This window comes from Pan troglodytes, chromosome 14 (assembly GCF_028858775.2).
Source record: "Pan troglodytes isolate AG18354 chromosome 14, NHGRI_mPanTro3-v2.0_pri, whole genome shotgun sequence".
NCBI lineage: Eukaryota > Metazoa > Chordata > Mammalia > Primates > Hominidae > Pan > Pan troglodytes.
In genome coordinates, this window is record NC_072412.2 from 19,187,191 (window position 1) to 19,199,031 (window position 11,841).

Here is an 11,841-nt window from a genome sequence, read left to right on the forward strand (position 1 = left end):
AATCCCAAATTTTGGTAAAAGTTCCTATCAGCCCTGTGTACAGCCAGCTGTGCCAAGAACATAGTATGCTATTCCCAAAGCTGAGTTGGGATGAGGAATGAGGGATAGTGGCTGGTTTGTACTATTCACTTATGAATGATCACCAGCCTCTCCCTGGGTTGCTCCTGTATTTGTTTTAGGTGTACAGTCAGGTTCTAGAGATCCAAAGTAGTTGGTTTCAATCATTTTTTCCCACTCAATGGTTGCTTGGGTGGAAGTACTTATACCTAGAACTTCTTGCCACACCATTTCGCCTAAAGTCTCTGTCTTCATCTGTATTTTTTCTTTTTTAAAAATTTGTTATTTCATCTTTTTTTTTATGTCAGATTTACAAGGATCTTGTAACTTTAAAATTATAAAAATAAATGTTCGGTATTCTTGTAATTTATTTTTACATTAAATTTTTTATTAAATAATTTTTAAATTTAAGACTTTATCTTGTATTAACGTTTATGTATGATGAGGGGTAGGTGGCTCCCCAAATTTTTATTTTTATGTTGGAATTTCTTTCGGTGTGAGACAAGAATTCAAAGTAATATTTCTCAGTTGCTTCCCAGTTGTTTTATACTACTTTTCTGAAAAATTTATATACCCTATTGAAATTTCATTGTATACTAAATTCCTTGATATATTGGGTCTATTTCAGACTTTTTTTGTCTGTTTGGTCCGTCTTTTCTTATTCCCTACCTCACTGTTTTATTTATTGTAGCTTCATAATATGCTAGTTGCTTCTGTTACTCATCTCTTTTTAGAATTTTCCTGTTCTTGGCTGGGCGTCATGGCTCACGCTTATAATCCCAGCACTTTGGGACGCCAAGGCAGGCAGATCACTTGAGGTCAGGAGTTGGAGACCAGCCTGGCCAACATGGTGAAACCCTGTCTCTACTAAAAATACAAAAAGTTAGCTGGGCATGGTGGCAGGCGCCTGTAATCCTAGCTACTTGGGAGGCTGAGGGACAAGAATCACTTGAACCCAGGAGGTGAAGTTTGCAGTGAGCCAAGATTGTGTCACTGCACTCCAGCCTGGGTGACAGAGCGAGACTCCATCTCAAAAAAAAAAAAAAAAAAAAGGAATTTTCCTGTTCTTGCTTATTTTTTCATATAAATTTGAGATTCAGTTTATCTAATTAAAAATTCTGTTAGTATTTTTATTGGGATCAAAGTAAGTTTGCAGATAATTTAGGGAAAATTGATATCTTTATGTTATTGAATCTTGCTTTGGAATTAGGTTTGTTTTTGTTGGTATTAGTACCGTGATGAATTCACGGATTTAAGCATATTTGAGGCCGGGCATGGTGGCTCATGCCTGTAATCCCAGTGCTTTGAGAGGCTGAGGTGGGAAGATCACTTAGGGCCAGGAGTTCAAGACTCCTGAACTCCTGGAGTTCAGGGCCTGAGCAACATAGGGAGACCTCATCTCTACAAGAAATAAAACAATTAGCTAGGCATGGCGGCACATTCCTGTAGCTCTAGCTTCTCAGGAGGCTGAGGTGGGAGAATCACTTGAGTCCAGATGTTCAAGGCTGCAGTGAGCTATGATGATGCCATAGCATTCCAGCCTAGGTTGCCAGTGAGACCCTGCCTCTAAAAAACAGAAAAAACAAAAAACAAACAAACAAAAAAAACAAAAAACAAACCCCAACCACATATTTGATGTGTTTTAATTAATTGCAGTGATTTTTATTCATGTTCAAATTGTCCTATCTTTGGCCAGTTGGAGCCTATTCATGTTGGCTCTGGAGTCCTTTTAACTCCATTAGTCTTCAGTAGCTTTCTTGCTATCTACTATAAGCAAGTGTTTTGGGCTAATCTTACACATTTCCTGCCTCTGACCTGCAATATACCATTTCTCCAAGGAGCCCTGGTTTCAGTAGGTGGGAAATGGTATTTTCATCTATTGGATTTTAAGTTTCTGCACTCATATTTTTAACATGGAGAAGTACCTTTTTCCTCCTGTAAATACGAATTTTTTCCTAGCATTCTGTTCATTTTTGTGGATATCTTTTCTTTTCTCTCTGAATATATTATTTTCTTAAAATGTTTTCTCCCCTTAGATAGTTACCGTTTCTACCAACTTGAGTTTTTCATCCCATTTGTTTTCATCATGAAGATATCTTTCATATCTTTACTCAGCTGTCAGGTAGTCCTTGGTTGTCTGTTCGTGGTTAAGAATGCATGTCTAAAAGCTGTGTGGACACTCTAAGCCGTTGAGGGTCACAGTACACTGTTGATGTCACACTTCATTAAGGGATGATCTGGGTGGATGTTTGTTGGGAAATCTCCATTCTTGGGTATCTTTTTATGAAATCATGTTTCCAGAAAGAGCCTTCCAATTTCCTGAATGGGGAGATGTGTGACTTGCAGTTTTAGGTGGAGGTTAGGTCTCAGCACCAGTCCTGAGTATGTATCAGTTTATTTTATACCTCAGATTCAACTGAAATAAAGGGCTTGCACCTGAACTGTGCCTTAAATCTTCCTGTCCAAAGTCAATCTTTTACTTTCTCCAAAGATTAAACTTGTGGATTTATTTGGATGGGAAAGGAAATGTAGGTTTCTAATTGCTTTTCAGTAGTTTTCACTGAGTTGTCTATTAGCTGTCTTTTTTTTTTTTTTTTGGAGACAGAGTCTCGCTCTGTCACTTAGACTGGAGTGCAGTGGCCTGATCTTGGCTCACTGTTACCTCTGCCTCCCAGGTTCAGGTGATTCTTACGCCTCAGCCTCCTGAGTAGCCGAGATTACAGGTGTGCGCCACCATGCCTGGCTAATTCTTGTATTTTTAGTAGAGATGGGGTTTCACCATCTTGGCCAGGCTGGTCTCGAACTCCTGACCTAAAGTGATCTACCTGCCTCGGCCTCCCAAACATTAGCTGCCCTAAGTACATCATCCCCTTTGGAGAAGAGATGCTGCTATTAGGTTGGTGCAAAAGTAATTGCAGTTTTTGCCATTACTTTCAGTGGTTCCTGAACCTGTTGAGTATTCTATTTTGAACTGTTGCCTCATTCCTCTGCAAATTGTTATGTTGATGAAGATACTTCCTACCTTGACAAGTGAATGTTAACTGCAGTTTCATTTGTAATTTGTTCATTTCAAAACTTTGCTTCCTGTGGATTCAGTGTTTACTTTTTCAGGCCTGCTAAGTCAGATACAACTAATCCATGCTTATCTGCCTTCCCTCTTCCAAAATTTTAGTGCACTTGAATTCTCTCCTATCTTCCCTTCCTTGTAGGTTTGTCATTTTTTTAAAAAAAACCCTTATTGTAGGTTTAGTTGACCTTTGGATGGAAGCAGAATTTTATGGCCGTTCAGTTGACTGATTTCTACATATTAATTTGTTATGTAGATACAATTATTTTACTTTATAAACTCACTGTCTATAATATTTTTTCAGGTAAATCTTCCGGGTCTTTGGGGGTAAAGAATTGTATAATTTGTATATAATATTTTCCCCACTATCACTTTTTTTTTTTTGAGACGGAGTCTCATTCTGTTGCCCAGGTTGGAGTGCAGTGGCACAATCTTGGCTCACTGCAACCTTTGCCTCCCACATTCAAGCAATTCTCCTGCCTCAGCCTCCGGAGTAGCTGGAATTACAGGCGTGTGCTATCATGGCACGGCTAATTTTTGTATTTTTAGTAGAGATGGGGTTTTGCCGTGTTGGCCAGGCTGGTCTCAAACTCCTGACCTCAGATGATCCACCTCCCTCGGCCTCCCAAAGTGCTGGGATTACAGGCATGAGCCACCGTGCCCGGCCTCACGTTTTTATATTTCTTCATTTCTTTTTTGTGTAATCACATTGGCTGTTACTTCTATAACAGTGCTATATGGTAATAGTAGAAGAATGTTCTTGTCTTATTCTTGACTTTAATGATAATGCTTTTAATAATTCTTTCTTCCTATAATTCCTTCTTCCTATTTTATTATTTTTTTCTTTTTTGAGATAGAGTCTCGCTCTCTTGCCCAGGCTAGTGTGCAGTGGTGCAATCTTAGCTCACTGCAGCCTTGACCTCCTGGGCTCAAGTGATCCTCCCGCCTCAGTCCCATAAGTAGCTGGGACCACAGGCGTGCATCACTATGCCCATCTAATTTTCCTATTTTTTGTAGAGTTGGGGTTTCTCCATGTTGCCCAGGCTGGTCTCCAACTGCGGGCTCAAGAGATCTGCCCGCCATGGCCTCCTAAAGTGCTGGGATTACAGGCGTGAGCCACTGTGCCTGGCCAGGAATTTTTATTCTTAACATTTTAAATCTGTCACATTAACTCAGAACTATTATAAGTGCCATGAATACATACTGACTTATAATACTCTTTGCTGTAAAAAAGAGTTCACCTTAGCTTTCTTTGTAATTCTTTAACGATACTTAGAAAGCGTTTAGATAGGCTTGTAAGGGAGAAGATGATGAATACTTTTGTTGAAGCACTTTGAAGTGCTTTCTTTGTGATTTTTTTTGAAGGTTCAGCCTTTTTCAGCAAGCACTAATATTTTCTTGATACAAATATATGAATATTTATATTTTAACTATTACCTTTTCATTGTTTTTTCATGACAACATCAACTGTTGTGTTAATTAATTCTCACTGAATCAAAATAAAGACCAAATAGAACTGAAAGCATTTATGATTTATAATGTGGAGTATCACAAGGCAGCTTAAAAATTAATTGGAAACTTACTGAAATTCTGAGGTACAAGCACCAGTTGTCTGGTAATTGTTTAGGAGTTAGGTAAGTATTTAGGAGTGTGCTAAGTGGTTTTCACATCCAGTTATACCTTTGAATTAGAAGAAAAGCCATGTGAACTATTTTTATACCATTTACTGTAGTAAAATGGAAACTCAGATAAGTTGTTTAGTCTTAAATAGTTAGAATTGACTGGAGGTAGAAGAGTGGCGGCTACATGGAGTAGATTTTACTTTGATAATGGAGAAGTGGTCAACTTCTAATTGGATTGTCTTTCTTTAAAGGACTAAGTAGATGTTTTCTGGTTGAAACATTATTTCTATGATATGTAGAAGTGACCAATATTATTTACAGTCTATGATTTTAAGATAGCTGTCATAGTTGAATGGTTATTCTGTTTCGAGAAGTAGATTGCTGCAGGGATCTAACTGTGGTAAAGAAAGACCTATTTTAGGCTACACTATTTTCTTCTAAGGAGACCGAATTGACACATAGCCGCCACCAGAGGGAACTGTGATATCAGTTCTAGCTTTTCTGCCCCAGAAGTGGTTTTCTTCTGTTTTAAGTATGCCAAAACAAAGGAGCCAAATAACTTATATATTAAAAGCCTACACATTTTATAACATCTGTAGATTTGGGCTGAGCTGTTATCTCATTTCTGTGAAAATCATTATGTTGATCAGGTACTTCCCTTATGACAAGTGAATGTTAACCGCAAATTCAGCTTCATTGTGTTTTTTGTTGTTGTTGAGACGGGGTTTCACTCTGTTGCCCAGGCCGGAGTGTAGTGGCATGATCTCTGCTTACAGCAACCTCTGCTTCCCTGGCTCAAGCGATCCTCCCACCTCAGCCCCCGAAGTAGCTGGGACTACAGATGTGCACCACCATGCCCAGCTAATTTTTGTATTTTTTGTAGAGTCAGGATTTCACTGAGTCACCAGGGTTGGTCTCTAACTCCTAGACACAAGTGATCTGCCTGCCTCTGTCTCCTAAAGTACTGGGATCACAGGTGTGAGCTACCATGCCTGGCCCCATTCATTGTTTTTTAAATCCCATTGTAGGTTGGTACTTTGGGCTTGCTGTTTCTTTTGAAGCTTGTGTATTTTGAATATTGATTTGGTTATTTTATTGAATGGTTGTGTTTTTTTTTTAAAAAATAAGAGCTGTGGCCAGGCACAGTGGCGCCTGTAATCCCAGCTACTCAGGAGGCTGAGGCAGAGAATTGCTTGAATCCAGGAGACAGAGGTTGCAGTGAGCCGAGATCATGCCACGGCACTCCAGCCTGGGCGACAGGGTGAGACTTGGTCTCAAAAAAAAAAAAAAAAAAAAAAAAAAAATTTGGCCGGGCGTGGTGGCACGTGCCTGTAGTCCCAGCTACTCGGGAGGCTGAGGCACAAGAATTACTTGAACCCTGGAGGTGGAGGTTGCAGTGAACTGAGATTGCACCACTGCACTACAGCCTGGGCAACAGAGTGAGACTCTGTCTCAAAAATGAATAAATAAATAAGTAAAAAAGCCGGGTGTGATAACATGCGCCTATAAATCCCAGCTACTCAGGAGGTTGAGGCAGGCAGGTTGCTTGAGCTTGGGAGTTCGAGACCAGGTCAGGGCAACATGGCGAAACCCTGTCTCTGCAAAAAAATACAAAAAAATCAGCCTGGCGTGTGGCGTGTGCCTGTGGTGCCAGTTACTCAGGAGTCTGAGACAGGAGGATCCGTTGAGTCCAGGAGTTGGAGGTTGCAGTGTTGCAGTGAGCCTAGATCGCACCACTGCTCTCCAGCCTAGGCAATAGAGCCAGACTCTTAAACAAACAAACAAACAAAACAAACAAACAAAAAAAAGGGATAATTCTGTTTAAAAGCTTAACCTAGCACACACCTATAGTCCTAGCTACACAGGCAGGAGGATCACTTGAGCCCAGGAGTCCAGCATGGGCAACATAGAAAGATCGCCATCTCAGAAAAAACAAACAAAAACAACAAAAAAAAGAGGGGCGATTATTTACTTTACCCAAAGACCTATAAATTACTACTTCATATCCTAAGACATTTCAGAAATTAAAATATAAACATCATTACTCTAAGGCAGTTCCTTAATAAGGAAAGCTTGTTTATAGCAAAAATAAGACATACTAAGGAGAAAGTTTCAGATAAGTCCTTTAGTTACTTTTAAATAAATTAAAAAAAAAATTTAACATTTCTATTACAGAAAGTTTTAAAAATTGAAATATACTGAATAACATTTTCATTCAAAATTGTCATAACTAATTCAATTAAAATTTTTTAAATACAAGTACTGTCATCAGTAATAACTAACATTCTTTTAATGGTTATTATGGACCAAATATTCATGTCAAACACTATAGCAGCCCCTTAAAGTAGAATCATTATTATATCAATTGCACAGATTAAAAAAAAATCCTCAGCGGGGCACGATGGCTCACACCTGTAATCCCAGCACTTTGGAAGGCCGAGGCAGGTGGATCACTTGAAGTCAGGAGTTCGAGACCAGTCTGGCCAACATGGTGAAACCCCGTCTCTACTAAAAATACAAAAAAATTAGCCGGTCATGGTGGCTCATGCCTGTAATCCCAGCTACTCAGGAGGCTGAGGCAGGAAAATTGCTTGAACCTGGGAGGTGGAGGTTGCAGTGAGCTGTGATCGTGCCACTGCACTCCAGCCTGCAGCCTGGGCAAGAGAGCAAGGCTCCATCTCAAAAAAAAAAAAAAAAAAATTCTCAGCAGTTAAGTAAGCTGCTTAAAACCACAGCAAGAAAATGGTAGAGGTCAGGATTTAAATATTCACAGCTATTAAGCAAAATGAAATTAAATATTAATAATGTAAATAAACAATGCAGCTCTTATGTTTTTTTTCTTGAGACAGAGTCTCTCACCGTCGCCCAGGCTGGAGTGCAGTGGCGCAATCTCGGCTCACGGCAGAATCCACCTCCTTGGTTCAAGCGATTCTCCTGCCTCAGCCTCCCGAGTAGCTGGGATTAAAGGCGCCTGTCACCACGCCTGGCTAATTTTTTGTATTTTTGGTAGAGATGGGGTTTCACTGTTTTGGCCAGGCTGGTCTCAAACTCATGACCTCGTGATCTGCCCACCTGGGCCTCCCAAAGTGCTGGGATTACAGGCGTGAGGCACCGCACCCGGGCGCCCCGCTACTTGTGTGTGTGTGTGTGTGTGTATATATAGGAAAGATGGGGTTTTGTCATGTTGGCCAGGCTGGTCTCGAACTCCTGAGCTCAGACAATCTGCCTGCCTCAGCCTCTCAAAGTGCTAGGGTTACAGGCGTGAGCCACCGTGCCCAGCCTAATTTTTGTATTTTAGTAGAGACAGGGTTTCACCATGTTGTCCAGGCTGGGCTTGAACTCCAGAGCTCAATCTTCTTGCCTCAGCCTCCCAAAGTGTTGGGATTACAGGCGTGAGCCACTGCCCTCAGCCCATTTTCTTTAAAGCAGTAATAAATGTATCTTTTGCCATTTTCCAGTCTCAGCATGTCTTTCATCTGACAGCAGATAGACACACAGCTCTTTCTCTGAGAGAAATAGAGACTGGTTTTGAAACCGAGCTCTGTGTATAGTGTTTGAATCCTTTACTGTCTTGGGACCTTGGGCAGTTTTAATTAATGTGTGAGCTGCTGTTTTATTATAGAAAAAAATTCTGTTTTCTTTTAACTCAAAGGGGTTGTCACAGTTACGTGAGAATAAAATAAGACCTTGGTATTCTGTAAAATACTGTATGTTTTTGAAAATATTTCATTTTCTTACTTTGTTGAGTGGTAGAACAGTGCTCTTCTGACACTAGAACTTGGTTTATGGTCAGAGAATAATACAGCATATATAAACTAAAGGGCTAGAGTGTATACTTGGATAATTAAATAATGCTGTTACTTAAAAATAACTTTGATAGTTAAAGTGAACATAATTGGCTTTGGTTTCTGATCTTTCCTCAAATATTTGGGACAATTGTCTACTCTGTGCTCAAGCATTGTGTTAGGTCTTAGAGATTCAGTGAAAAGACGAGTTACGGCCGGGCATGGTGGCTCACGCCTGTAATTCCAGCACTTTGGGAGGCTGAGGCGGGTGGATCACGAGGTCAAGAGATCGAGACCATCCTGGCCAACGTGGTGAAACCCCGTCTCTACTAAAAACACAAAAAATTAGCTGGGCGTGGTGGCGCATGCCTATGGTCTCAGCTACTCAGGAGGCTGAGGCAGGAGAAGTGCTTGAACCCAGGAGGTGGAGGTTGCGGCGAGCAAGATCGATTGCGCCACTGCATTCCAGCCTGGGTGACAGAGACTCCATCTCAAAAAAAAAGAAAAGACAAATTAATGATTCATTAAAAAGTTAGTATACCCATATTTGATGTCTGTGAAAAGTGCTTATTCTGCATCTCTTTTTGTATCTGGAGATTGCATCTTTGACTAGAATTTTGTCAACTGTATATCATCTTCCGCTAAGATGACTCCTTTTCCTTCCTTCATTCAGTCAGATGCTTAGCTGCATGAAACTCTAGATTAAAGCAGAATCCAAAGTGCATCTGGTTGACCACTCACCCTCCCCTGCGTAAACTTCTGCCCTTCCTAGCAAACTACTTCTGTCAGTATGATGTGATCCTCTCAAGAGTTTTTTTCCCCCCATGAATTTATGTACAAATATATATACTTCAGGGAAAATATCGTATATATAGGTTTTTGGGATATGCATAACATCACAGTAGTAATTTTCTTTGTGTTCTATAACTTTTTAATTTTTAATTTTTGTGGGTACTTTGTAGGTGTTTTTGTGGGTACACTGTAGGTGTATTTATGAGTTACATGAGATTGTTTTTGTTTTCTTTTTGAGACAGAGTCTCACCCCATCACCCAGGCTGGAGTGCAGTGGTGCAGTCTCTGCTCCCTGCAGCCTCCATGTCCCAGGTTCAAGCGATTTTCGTGCCTCAGCCTCCTGAGTAGCTGGAATTACAGGTGCATGCTACCATGCCCAGCTAATTTTTGTATTTTTAGTAGAGATGGGGTTTCACCATATAGGCCAGACTGGTCTCTAACTCCAGACCTCAAGTGATCTGCCTGCCTCAGCCTCTGCCCGTCTACATGAGATGTTCTGATACAGGCATGCATTGTGTGATAATCACATCATGGAGAATGGAATATCCCTTCAACTATTTATCCTTTGTGTTGCAAATAATCCAGTTATACTCTTATTTTAAAATGTACAATTAGATTATTATTGACTATAGTCACCCTGTTGTGCTATCAAATAATAGGTCTTATTCTGTTTTTTTGTGCCCATTAACCCCCACCTCGCCACTACCCTTCTCAGCCTTTGCTAAGCATCCTTCTACTCTATCTCCATGAGTGTTCTGTAACTTTTAAAAGTCATCAGTATACCTTGTAGATTTTTTTTCATGTCAGTAAGAGATCTTGCTTTTAAAATACCCTAATCTGTTCACTTTTTTCTCATCTCCCATCACCACCCTTTTTCAGCCACTGTCATCTCTCACTTGGACCATTTCAATGGCCATCTAGTTTGTTTCTTTGCTTCCAGTTTTTCCCTCTTGTTCCCACATAGCAGCCACAGTGATCTATTTAAAACCTGAGATTGTATCACCTCTTTGCTGGAAACATGGCAATGTTTCCTGTTCCAGTAAAATCCAAACTTTCACCTTTAGTTAGAATTAATGCTTTCTAAGCTTAGGCAGGGCTGTTTACCTGTTTTGATTACTGATTTTTCCCATGTGCCTAGAAAGTATCTTGTGCATACTAGGTGCTCTGTAAATCTGTTAAATGTAATTAATGAATTAGCTAGTTGGCCTTGATGTGTTATTCTCTGCCTGTTTGTCTCATTTTATCCTCCTCTTTGCTTCCTACTTTGATCTGCCACATTGGCTTTATTCTGCTGCTTGGATTGGCCAACTTCATTCCCTCTAGGCTTTGCAGAAGCTGTTTTCTTTGCCTGGAATATCCTGTCCCCAGTTTTCTCACAGCTGAATCTTATCATTTCATATTTCAGTGTAAATGTCACTTGCTTAAAGAGATGTTCTCTGATCACCAAACTAGTTATCTCTTCACCTTCTGTTATTCTGTTTAAAAGTTTTTAAATTTAGTTTAAAAAAAAGTGATAAATCACATGGCCCAAAATTAAGAAAATGCTACAAGACGTACAGTGAAAAATGCCTCTACCACTGTCATCTGTAAATCAAAGCAATACATATTAGTCTTTTTTATCCTTTCAGGGGCTCTTTAAATGAAGTGTTTTTAAACCAGTCTTTAAGAACTATATAGCCAGTATCTCCTCATCTTTTCAGATAATACACTATGAAAATTAGACCAAACCACTGTATATAAGCCACTTCAACTTCCTATTCATCCTATCTACAATTTAATCTATAGTCTATACTTGCCCTTCAGTTTTACCTCTTCTAGTTGGTTCCCCTTGCATTTTGCCCCCCAAGTTTGATCTGTGAGATCAAAATGGTTCTTGTTCAGAATTAGTGATCTGTCTCATCTCCCATGATCTGTCTCATCTCCATTTGCTCAGTAACTTTGTCCTAGAAATTTTCTGTGTGTGTGTGTGTGTGTGTGTGTACGTATGTATTTTGTGTGTGTGTGTGTGTGTGTGTACGTATGTGTTTTCTTTTGAGACAGGGTTTGCTCTGTTGCCCAGGCTGGAATATAGTGGCACAATCGTAGCTCACTGCAACCTCGAACTCCTGGGCTCAAGTGATCCTTCTGCCTCAGCCTCCTAAGTAGCCAGGACTACAGATGTGCGCCACCATGACTGGCTGATTTTTAAATTTTGGTATTTAGTAGATTTGAGGTCTTGTTATGTTGCTCAGGCTGGTCTCGAACTCCTGGGCTCAAGCAGTCCTCCCACCTCAGCCTCCCAAAATGCTAGGATTACAGGTATGAGCCATTGTGTCTGGCCTGAGGTTATCTTTTTAACTCTGCTATTTTCTTTGACTTCAGCACAACCTGGCATATAGGAGGTGCTTAGAAAATATTAGTTGAATATAGCAGAATGATGAGTTTTGAACTCTTGAGTTTTAGAGACCTGGGTATTCAACCTAGCTGTGTGACTTGGGCAAGAGAGTTAGCATCTGTAAGCCAGAATTTCTTTTCTTTT

At 40.1% G+C, this 11,841-nt stretch overlaps 1 protein-coding gene across 32 annotated transcripts in view; it reads left to right on the top strand.

Moving 5' to 3' along the window:
* ZMYM2 (zinc finger MYM-type containing 2) overlaps window positions 1-11,841 on the top strand; it is a 129,376-nt gene that overhangs the window by 22,337 nt on the left and 95,198 nt on the right. The window lies entirely within an intron of this gene.